The sequence below is a fragment of the Crocuta crocuta genome, unplaced genomic scaffold (assembly GCF_008692635.1).
Source record: "Crocuta crocuta isolate KB4526 unplaced genomic scaffold, BGI_CrCroc_1.0 scaffold124, whole genome shotgun sequence".
NCBI classification, from domain to species: Eukaryota; Metazoa; Chordata; class Mammalia; order Carnivora; family Hyaenidae; genus Crocuta; species Crocuta crocuta.
In genome coordinates this window covers 8,646,686-8,665,599 of record NW_027551573.1, presented here as the reverse complement: position 1 = coordinate 8,665,599, position 18,914 = coordinate 8,646,686, and the positions used below count along the sequence as shown (strand labels likewise).

Genomic DNA, 18,914 nt, shown 5'->3' with positions numbered 1-18,914 from the left:
AAGGCTGGGTAGTGCTGGGGCACCCCCACCATCCCATACCCCAGGACGTAAGACCAGGCTGGTGGAGACGGAGGCCATGCACTAGGAGAACATGGGAGAAACTCTATACAGCATAATAAATCTCTTGTTCTGGAAATAATCCCAGTCTGGGGCATGTAATAATATTAAAGCTGGGTTATGGACTCTGTAAAATGGAACTTTGTTTAAGCCAAAAATGTGCATACACGGTATTTTTCAGATTTAACGGGCTCTGAAGTTCTACACATGTGCAGGCTGAAGCTCCTAGGTCCCACCCAGGTCCCTTTGCACCGTCGCTGTCCTGCATGGGCACACACTGTGAGCCAGGCACGATGCTGAGTGCTTTTCAGGCATTCCTGCGTTTACTCCTCATCAACAGGCTCCCAGGGAGGCCACATGATGCGCCTGGGGTCTCACACAGCTCCAGGCGTGCAGAGTTTGGGCTGAAGGCAGACCGATGCATCCTGAAGCCACTGCATATATAGAGGCACAGACGATACTGTCCAGAGTCCTGGCCAGGCAGGACTGGTAAGCAGCAACCCCACCCCACCCCACGGAAGGCGGTACACAGTGTGCTGGTCAGCGGAGCCGTGAGAGGAGCAAGCAGGTTAACCTACAGTCAGATACTCAGTTCAAATCCTGATGCTGCCCCTCGCTGTACCATCTTGAGCAAATTATTTAACCCCTAGGCTTTGGTTTTGCCATCTCAGAAATAGATAATAATGGTACCCAAGCCATACGGTGGCAGGGAGGGGCCAATGGGCCAATGGAGTCATCTGCCGGAGCAGTGGCTCAAGCACTCAGGCGGCTTGGTGCCGGGGCTGAACAGCTAACAAGTCCAGCTCTGCCTGGTGAGCGCCCCCCATCACGTATCTGTGCCCGTTCTCGACCCCCACCCGTGCCTCCCAGACCATGCCCGAGAGGGGACATTCGCAACCAGAAGCAACAGGCCAAGGACTGCTAACAGAGCGTTCGCTCTTTCCCAAGTTTGCGCCCTGAGAGAAGAAACTCAGAAGCCACATGACGAAATGCAAAGGCGACGTGGGGAGGGGCCGAGGCTATTGTTCTACTTAGCTCATTAGAGCCGGGGAGGGTTTTCAAACACGCAGCTTTGTAAATATGAATCGGGACCACACATCAGACAAAACTGGTATTCCTCGCTGAGCTGATTCCAAGCAGACAGCCCCCGAAACACAGGCGGGTGATGCTTACAGCCATCGGGAGCCGGCCATGCATGAAAGCAGCAGTTGTCAACAGCTCTCGTTGCCGCACCTGAAAATCCTCTTCCTCCACGTTTCACCGTTTACTTACTTTAAGATATACATGTTCTGCTTCTGCTAAGAAGTCATTCTCAGTATGTAAGGTCGCCATGTGGCCATTCTGTTGGATGACTTCAGGGTCGACCTCGTCAACCACGGGCACCATGGCATCAATGCACGACCCAGTTCTCCCCCTGTCCACGGTGCACTCCGGATTCCAGAGCAAAGGGCCCCCACTCTGGGCCCACCCAGTGTTCTCCAGGTGAGAAGGGTGACCCTCCAGATCACAGAACTGGAAGATGTCCCCAGAATGCCACAGCCTTCCCTCCCTGGGCTTCAGCCATCATGGGAACGAGATGGGGAAAACATCTGCCACTGCGGAGCTCTCGGAGGATTCAAGGCCGTCTTCCCTTCACAAAAAGCCTGTAAAGGTGGGAAGCAGAGAGCGACCTGATGCCGGCCGGCCGGGGAAGCTCAAAGCGGCAGACGTCACCACATGCCAGCGGCCGCATCACACACCAGCATCTCCACGGCCACGTCCCTCTCAGTGAGGAGCCCAAGGGCCAACCCAGCTAGTGCCGCGGGGCGTGAATGCGTTTTCCTACAACTGCTGGCGCCCGCCCCACTACGCCCCACTAACATCCCACCCCGCGTCTTGTTTACTGAAGGCATAAGCACACCATCCCTTATCCACATCCAATGGGGAAAAGTCACGCCCAGTGTCCCCAGAGCCACCACGAGGCTCTGTGCTCCCTGCTACCGTGAACGTTCAGGGGGCTCCCCTCCCCTCCAGCCTCACTCTTACTCTTCCATCCGGGCTGGTGTCTTCAACAGCTAGGTAACCAGCAGGGGCAGCAGGCACAGAGGAAGGATGGCCTTCCCGACAGCCCCCCAGCAAGGGGCTGAGTCTACAATGGCACCGGGCAGATGGCAGCCTGAGCCATCCCTGAGTGGAACTCGGCTAGAGGCGCAACGGACACCAAGGACCAGAGAAAAGTCACTGGGCACAGTGGTCAGTGCGGATAACACCCACGGGGGCCGCCCAGCCAGCCGGAGGAGTTGGGTGCTTTCCGGAGACTTCCCCAGGCTCTCCCTCTACCCTTTCATGCAAAGATGATTGGCACCACTGAAGCCAAGATGCACCCTCACCTGCCCAATTCCATGACAGCTGTTCCTGTGAACCATGGCCATCTGCATATGCAAGGTGGGTGCACAAGGCCAGTGTGCACCCAAAGGAAGGAGGTGTGGGGGGTGGGTGTGCAAGCACGGGGAGAAGGCACAGTGGGTCTGAACGCACAGGCTCAGGGCACAGCAGCAAGTCTGTACACCCAGAGAGGGGGAACGGGGCCAAGTGTATACAAGGGGAGGCGGTGCAGGGCCTGTGTTCACATTGGAGAGTGCACAGTGTGTTAACCATGGTTCTTAGGGTGTGTTGAGCAGGAGTCTGAAGCTCTCTCAGGGCTCCAGACAGAACTCTGGTTCTCTCTCTGCTCCGGGACTCACGAGCCATGGATGGCTGATTCCCACGGGAGACTAGAGCTCATGGGCCACCCCAGGCACTATCTTCCAGCTCAGCAGCGGGCTTGTAAGGGACGACAACTCCCTGACTCTGGAAGTGCCCATAGCTTGCCCCCGGTGCACCAGGACGGCCTTGCCATCAATGACATGCCAGGAAGACCCAAAGCCTGTGTGCGGGGCCTCTGGACTTTGGCAACCCAGCAGCACAGGGCAAGGGGTGCTAGCTGGGCACCCGTGTAGCCCGCCTCCCCAGGGCCACTTGCTCGGGGCGTTGGTCAAAGTCAGGCAGGAGCTGGGTTGACAGACAAGGTGCAGGCCAGAGGTAGAAAAGCCAGGGGACAAGCTCTAGGACAGTGTCAGGGGGTGAACGAGAGAGGCGGGCAGAGACAAGGCAGACCCGATGGCCAGAGGAAGCCTCCAGCAGGGTTAACAAGGCCTGGAATCCACCCTCCCTACTGCAAAATCCATGCCAGTGCCAGCAGATCGGCCTGGCTTCAAGGATCTGAGAAGGCGCTGTCCTGGCTGTCAGCCTCCAGACATGCATACACACAGGCATTTTTCTGGGGAAAGGATCCATGGTTTTCATCAAAAAGATCTAGAACACCACCACCACCTCCTGCCTGCCTGCCAAAACAAGGTTTAGGAACCACTAAATTAGTGGCTTTTATTTTGAGAGCATTTTCATCTAGCCCCACCTCTGACTGGCGTTCACAATGTCTTAGGGGACTTTTGCATGCTTTACTGGTCTTGGCCCCAGGGATCATCCCACACTTAGGGAAGGGTTGGGCTCACACTGGCCTGACAGAGGCTCCCTAAAGGCCTCCCTGTCCCAGAGGAGGTAGTGAGCCAAGCCAGGGGCACATGACTGCCTCTCCTGGGCTCATCCTTACAGAAATCCTCTCCCTTACACCAGGCCAGGGCCAAGGAAGGTATAGGATACACCTAGAGTCCAGACTCTCATTGTCAGGCATGAAATGGAGTGTCACTATTCAGTACTAAGCATCTCAAGGAGTGAAAAAGACCAAAGCAAAGTGGACTGCTGTGTATGGTTGTATGGGTTGTGCACTGCAGCAGAGAGGGAAGTAGTGAGAAAAGATTGAAATTTAGCCCCCACTCTGTCCACTAAACAATGTGTCCTGATGTAGGGCTATCCCAGAGCAAGATGTACCCATCCTTGTGCACAGAGGCACGGCCAGCCTTTTTTCTAACTCACACGGATGTGCTGTAACGTGTGGCCCATGACCATCTCTGCCATCAGGCTTCAGGGCAAAATGACCCAGATCAATTGCAAACAAACCCAACCACCACACCCACACTCTCCAGGGTCCTCTCAGGGGGGATGGGTTCTGGGCGGTGGGTTTGGTTGGGGAGGGAGTGACGGCATGGAAAAGTAAAGGCTCTCTCTGCAGCCGAAGCAAAAACTACCCACGAGCCCCCGTGACAGCCGCTGAGACCCTCAGAGGCTCTCTTGACAGGGTAACATCACTGACCCCTGAGTTTTACTCTCATGATTCCCTGACCACATGCCAAAAAGAGAGGAAACTAACAACTGAAAGACCGCTTGCCATTTTCCCCAATGAGCACAGCCCTAGGGCAGGGGCGAGAACTCTGCACCCCTTCCATCTGTCTGTCTGCACCTCACCACCTGGAGGTGGGTCTGGGATNGAAGCTAACAGCCTCAAAAAAAAAAAAAAAAAAAAAAAGGCAGTATGTTCCAATGTGGGAGGCAAAGCTGATGCATTAGACCCAGCAAGAGAGTGTGGGTGAGTCTCCAAATCAGCAACTTTGAAATAAGTGCTTACGGCAATTTTGGCAAATGCCCGACGTTCCCCTTAAACGCTGGCTTTGGAACAAGCACCTAGGACAAGATGCAACTTTTCTGAGAATTGTTTCTCTATTGTCCCCCTGGCCTACCCTGGGCAGACGGGTCAGAAGCCTGGCTCTTGCTCGGCCTCAGCCTTCCCTTTCACTCCCTGCCTTGCTCACCTATCAAACAGCGAGAACAGAGAGACATGCAGGAAGAGCCCAAGAACTCCAAAAAAGAAGTTGGTCGACCCTTATCAGGAAGGGCAACCTTCCAGAAGTCAACCGACAGAGCTCCCTCTAGCAGGACAGATGAGGGCACTGGAGAGAAGCTACAAAACAGAGGGGTTCAGGGAGGGGGTCCAAAGTAGGGCTCCCCGGGACCCTCCCCCAGCTTTGCCTCTTTCAGGCCATTAGATCTGGGGCAAGATGCCTGATCCACTGTGATCTTCCGTGTCCTCCGTGAAATGAGGACACTACCAGCAGCCCCCTGACCAGTGTCCAGAGGACTCAGGGAGCCAGGATCCCTGACGCACACTGCCCCGGGTAAGCAGGCACTCAACGTCACCATTCCTGGGGTTACCCAAGCTGCCCGTCTCTGGCCCAGGTTCCTGGCTGACCACTAAGGTCTCAGTGTGCCTGTGAGGACAGGTGGGCTCCAACAGTGAGATCAATTCCGAGATTCGCCCCACCCCACCCGCAGGCGGGGCCCAGGGACAGCCCTGGGTCCTTCGGCATCACTGCCTCCTCTTCCCTGCCACCGTGCAGGGATGATGTCCCTAGATGTGGAAACATCTAGTGCCCACAACCAAGGGGCTCAGCTTCCGTGCCAGCTCATCTCCCTCCACGAGCGCCCCATCCTCACCCCACACACCCCAAGAGAGGAGGAGGGCTGGGAGATATCTGCAGAAGGAATAGAAGCACCAATGCCAGGAGAATCTAGATTTAGGGCAACCGTGCAGAAATGGGGGTCCTCTCCTCCACTCTTCCCTAAAAAATGAAAACGAGGATGAGGAGGATGTGAAAAATAGGGTGTTGAATGTGATGCACTTCAAGTATGCTTGAAGTAGGAGAGAAATGGCTTTTTCACTTGACCAGAGACAGAACACATGTGTCACAGCTGGCCCAGCCCCCCTGTCCCGCACCTGTGGTAGACAGTGCTCATCTGTCAGGGCGCTCTTTCTCACTGGGTGCAGATGCAACTCCAAAAGCCTCAATAAAGTGGATTGAAATCTGTCAGCACTCTGGGGAGCCTGGGTGGCTCAGTCGGTTAAGTACCCAACTTCGGCTCAAGTCACGATCTCACAGTCTTTGGGTTCGAGCCCCGCGTCGGGCTCTGGGCTGACAGCTCAGAGCCTGGAACCTGCTTCAGAATCTGTGTCTCCCTGTCTCCCTGTCTCCCTCTCTCCCTCTCTCTCTGCCCCTCCCTCACTTGTGCAAGCTCTCTCTCTCACTCTCTCTCTCTCTCTCAAAAATAAATAAATAAACAATAAAAAAAGAAAAGAAAAAAATCTATTGGCCTTCTCCATCCTGGTCCACAGAGCTCTCCCTGCTCAAGCACTGACACACGGTGCATGCATACAGCATCCACTCGCGCTCACACCCACATGTGCGATGAGCAGATCCTGACCAGCGCAAGGACCACCGAGCCCCAGTAGTACCACGCACCATGCCGGGCACCCCACCTACTGGCTCCCACGTAATCTTCCCGGCCTCCCTCTGAGAAAGCCTTCAAAATCCCCACTTTTCTGATGAGGCCATGCAAGCCGGGGAGCCAGAGCACCTGTCCAGGAGCTGGCCCGTAAGCTCACAAGGCCGGTGGGGATGTTTCCAAGGGAGGCTTTAGCTCAAGGCTGTGAACACCCAGCACCTCACCCCTCGCTCTGTCTGCTCCATCCCAGCCACAGGGCAGGAAAAGGAGAGGAAACTGAGTATCACGGAGATACCTGACGTGTCCACTTCAGTGGATAACAGAATCAGGAACTGAGAAGCAAAGACAATATCCCAAAGGCCAGGCATTCAAGTGAATTAAAATGGCTCTTCTCATACTTTATTGGAAGAGTACCTCGAAGCTCTGTGGGAAGAGGAGCAAGGCCCGGGTAAGTCAGCAGTGCCCAGGGACCGGAGCCACGGCCTGCCCTTCGTGCCTGTCCCTAGTGGGCGAGGAGGCAGACGTTGGCATGGCCCGGGGGCCCTCAAGGCGTCCCTGCCACTCTTACCAGAATCACCTGGCATCAGAGGGCTTTTACAGATGCTTCCTCACCTGCTACCTGAAAGTCCAGCTTTTACTGACCCATTTCACAGAAGGAGAAATAAAGTCCCAGAGAAGAGAAAGAGCTCACCCATGGGGCAGCTGAGGTGACAAGAGCAGACTTGGAACCCAAGCTCCCTAGCTTCCAGACCCTGGAGTCCAGAGACACCAAGCTCCCTATGTTATGTGCTCCTGAGCCCTCTGAGCCACCCAGGTGCCCCAGAAATGCAGAATTTTAAATAGCAGAATCTCTGGGGGTGGGGCCCAGCAGGTGATTCTCATGCATGCTAGAGTCTGAGAACCACTGGCCTACCCAATCCTGTAAGTACATTTACTAGCCCATTTTACAGATGAGAAAATAAATAAAGCAATTTGCCCAAGGCCACAGAGCTAGGTCACAGCGGAGCTGGGACGGGATTCGAATAACCCCTTTGTTTCACTTCCATCTTCAGCAAACAGAAGCTCTGGCTCCGGACTGAGTGGGGCTGGCCAACAAAAGGAAGACTCTCATTCTCTCTCCCATCCATGACTCAAAGTCACAGAAGATTCCTTAAGTTCCTTCCTGTGCCAGCACCCAGGGGACCTAAGAAGAGAGTTCATCCTCTGGGGGAACAGTGGTATGTTGGCAAAGGTTTAACAGGTGGTTCGGGGAAAAAGGGCCTGGTTTGTAGCATTTGCTGCTTTCTGTGGTGTAAATACTCCCACCAATTGGCCAATGTCAAAGTACCAAACAGGAACACTGCTGACATGGATCTGGGGAACCCGTCCCAGGAGGCGCAGGGAGGGAAGGAACAGCAGCCGGGGGAAGGAAGCCAGCCCCAGAAGCCACCGTGAAGCCATGGGGAGCCACAGGGAGCCCACGCTGACATCACCACACCTCCCGGCTTCCCCGCCACCCCACTCGCCCTGCCCAGGCTCTGCCCATGTCCCATGTACGTAGGAAACCCAGAACTCACTCGGAGTTGCCCCTTTCTTATTGTTTCCTACATTAAGCATCTTTTTCTTTTCATAAAACTCTCTGACATAAGTAATCCACGTACAATGTAGGAAACTAGCAAATACACTTGAGTTAAAATTGAGAAACGGAAAGGACCATTTTCTAGGCGTAAATAAATATGTTGTTACAGCCTTCCAGAAAGTTGTAACAACGCGTACAACTGAACAGCACAAACTGTTCCAGAACCTGCTTTTCTAACTCTGCCATGTACCACAAACAACTCTTTTCCCATAAAATCGTGGACGGCCCCGTCATCATAGATGGCGGTCCTGCAGGAGGCCCCAGGGGTACCTGAACAGGGCCCTGGTGCTGCCCCCTCCTTCCGGTCGTCTTCCCCCGTAAGAGAAGTTGTGTTGCAAACCACATCCACACACCTCACCCACGGCCACAAGCCTGGCCAGTGATCTTCCTCAGAACAGGCTCCCCAAAGCAGGATTGCTAGGACAAAGCATCTGCTGATTTTTAGACTTCGAGGACATATGTCCCATGTGTATTTGGCCTCTTCCCCTTTTACTAAGCACTCAGTACTTCGAATGACCTAGGGCTCTGAACTAGGTACTAGGAGAAAGATTTTTTGACCTTCAACCATTAGACTGTGGACACTATGTCAGCAAGTGTTACCACGGCTGTGCCCCTTGAGCTCTGGCACCTAAGAGCTGAATGATTGATTGAACGAATGAATGAATGAATGAATGAATGAATGAACTAGGTATGATGGAAAATGCTAAATGAATCCCAGTCTTGGAGTGAGGCAGAAACAAGTGGGAACAGTGAGGAGCCAGAGTGTGCATGTAAAGGAGGGGGTGGGAGCTATGGAAGGTGACAGGCAGACCCCTGGACAGTGGGGACCACCCACCACTTACGGCTCAGAGGTGGGGCCTGTCTGCCCACAGCCAGGGCCCCGAGAGTGCTCAGGACAGGGGGACCTGCCTGGAGTCAGGATGCGTTCCTACTTTAACCGCAGATAAAATTCTGATTTCCTTCCACACTAGTGTGCAAATCCCATTTTAGGAAGAATGATAAAAATCACAGACAAAAACCTTACAAGTCTGTGGGTTTCTTGTTTAATGGAAATAAAAAGCTTCCTGCTCATTGGGGCATCTGGGTGGCTCAGTGGGTTAAGCCGCCGACTCTTGGTTTTGGCTCAGGTTTGATCTCACCGTTCAGGAGTTCGAGGCCCACATCGGGCTCTGTATTAGTAGTGCGGAGCCTGCTTGGGGACCCCTCTCTCCCTCTCTCTCTCTCTACCTCTCTCCCACTCACACTGTCTCTGTCTCTCTCAAAGTAAATAAATAAACAAAACTTTTTTTAATTAAAAAAAAAGTTTCTACTCATAGATGAAATTCAGGAAAATCCAATTAAACTGCATTTGCCTGAGCAAGGAGATATCAACGAGGGGAAATCTGAGGCAGCCCGGCCCGGCCCAGCCTGGCCCTCCTTTCCATTCTGACCGTGGGGGAACCTGGACACAAGACCAGAGCTCTGGGCTTCTCATCCAGGCCCCCAGGGTCAGCCCGATCAGCTACAGGGACACCCTTCTCCCTTGGTCAGAAACACTGAACAGGGCCCACGCTCACCTCCTCCGAAATCTCTCCCTGACCCCCGGGCCCTGGACTTAGGTTAGCCCTCACGGGCAGCAAGGAGTGACCAAAGCAAGATGCCTTAGGCTCAACTCCTACCTGCTGTGGTTGGCTGTGGCCTGGGTTAGTTAGGCAACCTCTCTGGGCACGGCCAGCCTGCAAGGTAGCTCTGAGGGTGAAGTGAGATCTGGTCGAGAGCCCCATACCCGGGCGCCAGGCAAAGGGAAGCCATGGTCCCACAGCATGATATGCTGTTCCCCTCCCCCACCAGACTCTCAGCCCCTGGAGGGAGACCCTCTACGTCTCCTCTTTATCCCACCCTTCAGTGCACTTGACACAAGAGTCTACATGTCAGCGACACTGGAGATGGCACTCACACGCTTCACACACAGTATCACGTTCATGCATCCTCCCAACGGACCATTTTACAGATGGGGAAACCAGGACCTAACTGAATTTGTTAAGCAGGTTCAATTATATAAGTGATGGGAAGCCCGGCTCAGATTTGAAGCCAGGTCTACATGGCTCCAGAGCGATGCGCCTGTTGCCAACCCAAGCCGCTGTTCTCCCTGTAGGCTGAGCAAACAGTACCTGACGGACTGGGCTCCCCCAGCCCTCCTGAACTGTCTCAGAAAAGCCACAGCTAGAGGGGGAAGCCTGGGGTTGAAATGACCCCTCTTTCTGGAAGGCTCCAGAGCCGGGTCTAGGAGGTCAGCGTTGGGCGTGCCGGGCTAGCTAGACCACAAGCTCTCCCTTGACTCCACCTTCAGGTTTCAATTCCTCATCTACGAAGCGGGAGTGGGGACACCTGGCTGGCTGGGTTGGAGCAGCGTGCCGCTCTTGCCTCCGGAGTTGTGAGTTTGAGCCCCGCACTGGGTGTGGAGATTACTAAAAATAAATAAATAAATAAAGCACTGTTTTAAGAATACGTAGAGTGAAAATAATAAAATCCCCCTTTGTTCTGAAGACAAAGTGAAGTAAGACGTGTGAAGAGTTTAGCCCAGTGCCTGGCACACGGCAGCGATCAACACGAAATAGGATTACTGTGCCTGTGCTCCCAGTAAATCTGCTCAGGGTTGAGGGGTTTCCTGCAAATTCCCTTCCTGGGGAGCCGCCTGCCTGGGTCTTAACACTTGGAGGGCCTCAGGCCTCCCAGGCTGTCCTCATGTTTAATCCGTCTCCCTACGGTCTCCTCGTTCATATATATATTTCATTTCATACAGTCACCCCTGCACGGTCTCGTTAACCGGCAATGTGCAGCATATAAATGTGGATTTACAACCGGGTCTGGCTCCACTTCCTGTTTCGGTGGCAGCACCGGGTACGCAGCCACAGCTGTCCAGCTCTGATGGAAAGTGACAGAGCCAAGGGCACACTCTGCCCTGCACGGTGGGCTCACAATAACGCCCCGCACGAAGGGGGTGGACAGAAGCAGCCCACTGGGTGCTAGGAAACCTCAGGTGGGGGCCGGGAGCACGGGGGTCAGGGTACCTGGCCTGGGGTCCCGGCCCCTTGCTGAGGGCAGAAACGGCCAGCGCCACCCAGATCTGTCCACTGCTTGAGGTGGAAAGGAAGGAGGGGGTGAGACCACGGTCCTGCCCTCTTCCTCTTTTCCAATTTCATTTGAAGAAAAGCACCACAGAGTAGAAACTAATATTCTTTTATGACCCCTGAATCACTTATCCTCTGCACTAACATCCTGTAAATAAATGTCACTACCTTGTTATACATGTGGTTTATCTTAAGAGCAAAGAGGAAACTGAGTCTCTTATTAAAAACTGATGTGTGTGTATGTGTGCACGTGTGTAAGTGTTTTCATCTGGTTTGGGACACACAGAACAGCCTTCCATGTCATTCTTCATATCAAAAGCCCCGAGCCCTCCACGGGAATGAACTGTAACAACCACTTCCGAACATTCTGTAATTCCGCACGGATGGTAGGGGCAATCACAATAAATGCTTGACAGTTTCAGGAGTCAATACTTTTAATGAGTCTGATTTGGGGGGAGGGGACGTTTCAGTGGCACAGCCGCGTCCCCCAGCTCTGCTCGCTCGCCCACCCAGGGTGGTTAGAATGCATGTGGGGGCCTTCAGGGGCCCTTGTGTTACCACCTGGCAGCTGCCCCCCCCAACCCCCAGGGCAAGACTGACCTCACCTGACGTGCCCAGTGTTCCTGAGATGACGACTGTCGGGGCAGGTGCAGTGGGCGTCCTCCCAGGCACGCACCCTGAGCAGTGACAGTGCCTCTCTGCCGTCTAGTCCCCAAGGCTGACAGGGCCTCCCCGGACCTCCCCGGAGCTTGGCCAGGAGCACATACATACTGCACCAAGTTACAGAATGATGGGTGGGCGCCCAGGGGGCTCAGTCAGTTAAGCGTCTGACTCCTGATTTCAGCTCGGGTCATGATCTCATGATTCCCGAGTTTGAGCCCCAGACTGGGCTCTGTGCTGACAGCGCAGAGCCTGCTTGGGATTCTGTCTCTCCTCTCTGCCCCTCCCCCCCCAAAATAAATAAATAAACTTAAAAAAGAAAAAGTTACAGAGCGGCGCCTGGGTGGCTCAGTTGGTTAAGCGTGTGACTTTGGCTCACGCAGGTCATGATCTCACAGCTCGTGGGTTTGAGCCCTGAATTGAGCTCTGTGCTAACAGCTCGGAGCCTGGATCCTGTTTCAGATTCTGTGTCTCCCTCTCTCTCTGCCCCTCCCCTGCTCATACTCTGTCTCTCTCTTCTTTCCCTCAAAAATAAATAAACATTTTTTTTTTAAGTTACAGAATGCTTTTCTATACCTCAGCTTCCCTCCTTTGCATAAATACCTTTTCTTCTCGCCTCCTAAGGATGCTCTACGTGAAATCACACATCTGGTGAGCTACTAACAATTTTTCTAATAGATATTAGAATAAACATATCAAGTAACACTTGCCTAATAGACAGTAAAATACACAGAGAGGTATGGGGGGAACCCCTCATTTGCCTATCGACCACCTGAATCACTGCAAGATTCCGGAAGGTGGAATGTCACACTTGAGGGAGCACTCTGATAACTAGGCGATACCTCTTCCTTCACTTCCTCCCAGCCCCAAGTTCACATCAGTCGTCCCCTGAAACCGTCTGGCCCACTGAAGTTCAGTGAGGGCTGAATGTCAGGTGACAAGGACTGAGGAAGGTTGCAGGGGGTCAGGGGACACGCCAGCTACAGCCTCTCCTCCAGCACGTGGCTCATCGGCCGACCATGGCGTTGAGACAGGGTGGAAAATCCTCACAAGTAGGGCTGCTTCCCAAGTGCGCCCGGTCATCTCCCCACACCAGGGCCCGGGGCATATGGGCCTCAGCGGCATGGGTCCATTTCACAGGCTGCACATCGTTCCGAACACCGGGATGGGCCTGGGAGAACCAGCCTCAGAAAGCCTCAGGAGGAAACCCCACTGAAGGCAAAGGCCCAAAGGGCCCAGCAATGGCCAGGGATGCAGTGGAAGGCAAGCTGTCGGCAGCACCCAGGGGCCCCGAGTATGCACACAGCTGTGTGGAGGGAGGAGGCACGTCCCAGAGTCTGGGGGAGGGGAGGGGGACACGAAGCCCTTCCTACCATCAATCACATCTGTCTCATCCCACAGCCCGGAGAGGCCCAACACTGGCCAGATGTGAGCCGCCCGTGGGGACCGAGTTCATTTTCCTCGCGTCCTGTGATAATACTTGGCTGTGTTTATTTAACTTTCTGCTTTGGATGGGCCAGGAAAATCAGTTTGGCTCCCTTCGATCAAAACACAGCAGCCCACACATCACGCGAGGACACCCACACAGAAGACGCTCCCCCGCACCACCCGAAAGCCTACATCTGGCTCACGGCTGGCAGGGGCCGGCCTCGGGGCCCTGGGACAGGCCGGGGCTCCTGCTCGTAGGGCCAGGCTTCTCCTGGGCCCTATCTCAGTCCCTCCACCAGGCCTGGGGGCCTCGGGGAGGGTGCAGGTGGCACAGGTGTGGTTCACGGGGAGGAGAAGCAAAGTTCACGCCCACATCCCCTGCCCCCAGAACATAAGGAAGGTGACGGAAGGGTGAAAGGAGATGAGGGGACTCCATGAGAAAGTATCTGAGCCCCGGGGCCTCCCTCCAGCACCTGCAAAAGCAGATGCGGCTGCCTTCTTCCTGGGAGGCCCAGGAGAAGGTGGGGGCCCCCGGGTGGGTTTACACAGCCTATAGACTATTTCCAGTACCTCTATTTAGCCCCACGGCACCTGAAGCATGCTCCTAAGGCTGGTGACAGGACACCAGGACCCTGGGGCTGGTACCTGTCCAAGACCACACAGCAGGGCAAACATGGGAGCTCACCCAACCGTCAGGCAGCCACCAGCTAGCAGTGCCCAGCCCAGCACCCAGGCCCACCTGTAACACCTGCCCACAGGCCACCCCTTCTTTCCCACCCTCAGCTCCTTCCCTCGTCCAAGCCCTGCCCACAGCTCTCCCTGGGGACATGCACACCAAAGCTCTGTCCACCCTTGGGAAACAAACAGGGGAAGAGGCCCCCAGTTGCCCAGGTGGTCTGGGGCCCCTGGGTACCTGGAGGCTAGTCCAGAAGTAGGGGCATACCCTGGCCCCTTGCTCACAGGCTCCTCCCCCTCAGCCATCCAGCGGCCTCCAAAGAACAGAGCTCAGATCCTGCCCAACCCCTCCCAGGTCTCTGGCCTGGCATGCCTCAGTTTCCACTCTTCTTCACCCTTCTGCAGAGAGGCTCATCAGTGGGTCCGGCCTATAAGATCTCCCAGTCAGGGAGCGCCAGCAGCTAAGAGCACAAGGTTTGCAACCTGACAGACCCAGCTTCAAGGCCTGGCTCCGACACTAACCGGCTGTGTGACACAGGGCACGTGCTGTCTCTCTCTGTGCCTCAATTTTCTCGTAGGTCCAGTGGGGCGATACGAACACCGACTCCTCAGAGGAGCTGTGCAGAGGTCATGAGATGATGGGGTAGGAGACAGAGCACAGCGTCGAGTGCACAGTGAGGGCCCAACAGATGGTGCTCGGCGGACGGCGGCCACAGCGGTGGTCCCGGCTCCAGAAGCCAGCCGAGGCCCCTCCACCAAAAAAGCACCTGCATCTGCATGGATCTTTACTGCATTCAACACACGTTTACACCCTGAGGGAATCACATTTGCTGACTGGGTGGGCGGCTGGGTCAGGACAGGCACCGCTGTGCCACATGTCACAGAGGAGAAGGCTGAGGCCCCAGGAATGAGGCGCCTACTGCACGTCGGGGTCCAGCCCGCCCCGGACTCCAGGGCCGGGCTCTTCCCTGGTGCTACCAGACCTCGCTGCTTGTCACTGCTAATCACACAGCCCGCAGAGCACAGGCAGGTCCCCAAGAAGCCTGCGCAGCCGGCACTTCCTTCCGGGAACAGAGAACTCACAGCAGCGGCACCCATCTGCAGACTGCGGACCTAGAGGTCCCCCAGGGCACCCCTGGGACAATGAAATCCCTCTGGAGCCCAGCCTGGCCCTGCCAGAGAGGCGGATGTGCCACAGCCACTGAGACCAGAGGGCCAGGCCAGCGCAGCCCCCCGTCCAGCTATTCTAGCCCAGGCGGCCCCCTCCCCCCACAGAGGCCCAGGGCACTACTCTGTCGCACCTGACCAAGCTGGACGCTTGAGCCCCTGACAAGAGGTGCCTGTTCGCCTCTGGGGCCTGGCCCCCACCCACAGAATCCCCCAGCCCTGCAAGCCTTCCTCATCAGGCTAAAAAGTATTCTCTGGAAACCTTGGAAGACATCTGCGCCAGGCACGACCGCCAGGACAGGCATCTCAGCCCCTTTCACAGCCTCTGAGAGGCGGGCAGTGGAGTGGAGAGAGGCCGGGCCTGGAGCCCAACAGGCCCAGACACAAGTCCTGCACCTCTGACTCAGTGTAGGCATTTGTAAAGTGGGAGGACGAACAGTGTGTGCTCGTCATCAGGCGCTGGATAAGGGCTGCATAGGCTTAAAGCACCTGCAAGCACATAAAAGACCTCGATACATAGCAGAGTGCCATCAGGGTGGCCCCCGGCGCCAGGCACCAGGCTAAGCATTGGGGGGCATTAGCTTGTTGAATCCTCCCAACCCCTTTACCCCATCTGACACGAGAAAACCAAGGCTTGAGAATGGGAAGGGACCTGCCCAAGGTGACACAGCCACAGACTGGGAAAGCCAGAGTAAACGCGGCTCTGCCGCCAGAGACAGCACACCGCCGCAATCCAGTTATCATCGCTCCGGCTATTGGGCCCGTCACCTTCAGAACAGCCTTCACACTCCTCTGTCCATGTTCAGAGCCTGCCACCGCCGGCCCCAAGCCCTCTGTCCCCGAGGACCCTTCCCCAGATCAAGCATCTGCTGCTCTAGCTCATTCCTCTGTACCCCCGCCTTCCAGGCAAACACTTTCCTGCCTCAGTGCCTTTGCTACAGGTGCCTCCATCACCTGGGATGTCCCCCCTCCGAGTTGGAGGCCGCACCTGACCTCTGGTATCCAAGAGGCCTGTCCGTCCCTAGAAAGACAAACCCCTCCCCCTTCTCTGCCTCCCATAATCCTCTCGTAGTGTGAGCCTCAGCTGGGCACATGAGGCAGTGAGATCTCCGAGGCAGGGCCCCGTCCTGTCCCTCCTCTCCTCATTCCCGGCCAGGGCTCTGCCCCAGCAGACACCACTATCAGCTGGTTCAAGTGATTTATCCCAAACCCTTTGCTTTTTTACTTTTTAATCCCCCGGGGGAAACAATTTTACATACAGGCGGGTACACAGAGAAAAATAAAACTGACCCGTTAAGCCCCCTACTTAGAAATGCTGTAGGGATTTTGAGGTGTTTGGCCTTACGGAACACTTTCCATGCACTACATTTGCCTTGTGTAACAGAACTGGGCCCCGGGTGTGTCTTCGTGGCTCCCAGGCTGTGCAGGGCAGCGCTGGAAAGTCCAGCTGCAAGAAGTTCAGGGCCACGTTGGGAGGTGGCCAAGGAGGGGCACCAGGATAATGAGGGATCTTGAAACCACACCTTAGGAGGGAAAGCGAAGGACCTGACACTGTTGAGCCCAGAGGGGCAGGCTCAGAGCTGTCTTCAGGCATCTGAAGGGCTGTCATGGGGAAGAGAGACTGAGTTTGCTGTGTGGCCCCAGGGGGTCAAGCCAAGACCAAGCAGTGGAAGTCACTACAGGGAGTGACATTTCAAGGAGGAACAGATAGGATTCTATCAGCAGAGGCTCCATGGGAAGGTGCACTCAGGAGGTAGTGAGGCTGCTGGCATGGGAGGAGGTCAAGCAGAGCTAGAGAGACCCTCCAGGGAATTCGAGGCTAAGCTAGGAGAGGAGGCTGGAGTTGACCTTGACAGTCTTCTCTAGGCCAGGATCTCAAATGACCACCAGAGATGTTGGAAAGAGGGGGAGACAGTTGGGTTGTGAATGACCCCCCGGCTCAGTCAAAGCTGCTGCCCGCCTGGAAGGGCCAGACCCTCTGGATTTTCCCGGAAGGCCAGAGACCAGAATGTTTATATGATCCACTGCAATTTTTTTTTAATTTTTTAATGTTTTATTTATTTTTGAGAGAGAGAGAGAGAGAGACAGCATGAGCAGGGGAGGGTCAGAGAGAGAGGGAGACACAGAATCTGAAACAGGCTCCAGGCTCTGAGCTGTCAGCACAGAGCCCGATGCGGAGCTCGAACCCATGAACCGATAGATCATGACCTCAGTCGAAGTCGAATGCTTAACCGCCTGAGCCACCCAGGTGCCCCAAACCACCACAGTTTTTAAACAGGCCCAATAACCTCTCACAGGCCAGACATCTGTGTACCGCATGCTAGAGACCCGCAGTCTAACAAGGAACTCACAGGGCAAATGAGGCAATCGAGAGAAAAGGGGAACCATTTCAGAGCTTGGAAGAGCAACCATCCTGCAGGAACAGAATGGGTTAAGTGATGATTTGGCTCTCTGCTCCACGCCAAGGTTGCAGCTGGCCTCTAGGCCCCCGGGAGGCTCTGTCAGCTGCCCAGGCCCCCGCCCAACCTGCCTGCCTCAGCCACCCAGCCTGGAACCCGGGATCTGGGAACAGGACAGCTGCCCCGGGGCTGGCCGGCCACAGCCAGCCAGGGAGAGATTCCGTTCCCCGTGCCCCGCTGAGAGCCATTTGCTCATCTGGGATGGATGCCACAGGGGCAGAGGAGCAGACCTCTGTGCCTGCTCCCCTTTCCCACTTCCCCTGCAGCTCCGGGCCTAGGGACAGGGAGAAGACCTCCCGGGGCACAATAACTGAAACTGTGACAACAATGACTGTCCACCAAGCAAGTACACCGAGCACCGGGCTGGCTGTTCAATGCACAGTGGGCTCACATAATCCTCACAGGAATCCTGCAGGGGAGTGTTCAACCATCCTCACTTATGAACCTGTGCTCAGAGAGGTTCAGGCACTCACTCACAGTCACACAGCCAACAAGTGGCAGAACTGGGATTCAAACCTAGATACGCACACACACCAAACCACTGGGTCCGAGGGCCCCCGCTCCCAGGTCATCTAAGTACCATTTGGTGCCTGACCGGACTATGAGAGGAGAGAGGGGCAGAGAGAGGGCAGGGCCCATGTCTCTTGTGCCAGCTGAGCCATACTCGGCCAGCAAATATGGAGGCATTTCCCTCGGTTTCCCCTCCTGTCCAACAGGGGCGTCGACTCAGGATGGGCAATGTCTTGTAGGAAATGGAGGCGCCCGGGCTTGAGGGCCACAGCAGGAGGAGACAAGGTCCCCAGGGCCCCAGCGGTAACCTCAGGCTTATCCCACTGTCATAATACAAAAGAGCACCCCAGGCGATTCTGATATCTCCCCAGATTAAGAGCCTCAAACCTAGGACTACCTAGGACTCTGCCTGTCATCCTAAGCAATAATACCTGGGGAATCTCACGTTGGATGTGCTGACCATAACTTTTTCAAAAACACATTAACATAATAAACCCAAAGTGTGCGTGGGAGGATGGGTGTTACCGTTGTCGGGGGGAGGGGACGGGAAGGGAGGGCAAGGGGGGGCCCACGCTCCGGGAGGCCAGATCTGATGCCGGTTACGCGGACACATCCCTGCCGTGAGACTGGGCTGGAAGGGACACCCCAGGAACACCGAGCTAACACACACGGCACAGGGGGGCCCCGAATTAGCTGGTTTGGAACCACGTCTAACAGACTGGAGAGTAAGAAAACGGGCAGGACTCTCAGCGTGCTTGCATTTGCACAGGGGAGGGAGAGAAAATACAGACACCTGTCATATGTGTGCACTTACACAGATCTTCTCTGACACAAGAAACTGGTAACTCCAGTGGCCTCCAAGGAGGGGAAGTGGGTGGCTGGGGGGGTGGTGATTTTTGTGTCCAGTGTGTTCATGAGCAATTAATTTTAAGAGTATATGTGTCCTTAAAACCCCCTGCCACACCACCAGGGGTACCTGTGCTGCACTTTGGGAAACGCTGCCCTGTCATCCTTCCCGTGCGGGTCCCCTCCCTTGGA

The 18,914-nt window shown here is 55.3% G+C and overlaps 1 protein-coding gene across 1 annotated transcript in view; it reads right to left on the bottom strand.

The window, feature by feature from the left end:
• Positions 1–18,914, bottom strand: part of ZNF423 (zinc finger protein 423) — a 325,192-nt gene that overhangs the window by 267,053 nt on the left and 39,225 nt on the right. The gene's annotated exons all lie outside the window — the stretch shown is intronic.